General features: G+C 50.2%; 1 pseudogene; it reads left to right on the top strand.

The window, feature by feature from the left end:
* The first annotated feature begins 660 nt into the window (after positions 1 to 660).
* LOC116075615 lies at positions 661 to 775 on the top strand (annotated as a pseudogene).

The following is a 775-nucleotide window of genomic DNA, read 5'->3' as shown; positions in this document are numbered from 1 at the left end:
TAGGGAGAAAATAGGCATTTAAATAAAGAAGGATGACAATTTTTGGGCTAAGGGTTTTTTTAGCAGAAAGATCTCTTGTCTTTTCTTGGTGGGCTCTTTTCACCTAAGTGGAGCTGGGAGGACCCTGCTCTGCCACTCCACTGCTATGCGTTCTATCAGGCAGGGGGGCCCTGCTCTGCCACTCCACTGCTATGCGTTCTATCAGGCAGGGGGGCTCTGTTTTGCCACTCCACTGCTATGCGTTCTATCAGGCAGATGGCCATTTTCCCTTTTTGTTTTCTTGTTTGGTATTGTGAGAGGCATACACCCTGAAAGTAGAGCAGAAAGAGAAGAAGCATAGGGACTTGGTGGGACTATATTATCAGGGCTAGCAGAAGTGAGACGATACCCGTAGCCATTCTCCATTTGTCTCTCTAACCACGGTGGCAGCCGCGCTGGCTGGACGGACAGCGTGAGAGGGCAAGCACATGTTTGCCTTTAGGCCTGCACTGAAGAGCCAGAGCGCTGGGCATCAGGGCTGTTGCTGGGACTGCAGGCTAGGCTTAGGCTGGCAGACAGGAGGAGGCAGAGAGCTCTGGGTATGCTCTGCCCAGGAACTCGGGGTGGTAGCAGGGCAAGTTAAATCTAAAATAAGATCTGGAGATTGCAACTAAGAGTCAAAGCTTTGCGTAGTGGCAGTATGATAGCCAATGAGGTTTATCCGAGGAGCGATTATTGCTAATTGAAAACTTTTCCCAATACCCCGCCGTGACGACTTGCAATATAGTCGGCATTG

The sequence above is a fragment of the Mastomys coucha genome, unplaced genomic scaffold (genome assembly GCF_008632895.1).
Source record: "Mastomys coucha isolate ucsf_1 unplaced genomic scaffold, UCSF_Mcou_1 pScaffold3, whole genome shotgun sequence".
Taxonomy (NCBI): Eukaryota; Metazoa; Chordata; class Mammalia; order Rodentia; family Muridae; genus Mastomys; species Mastomys coucha.
Note: the sequence above shows the minus strand (reverse complement) of the source record. Positions and strands in the feature narration are given on the sequence as shown.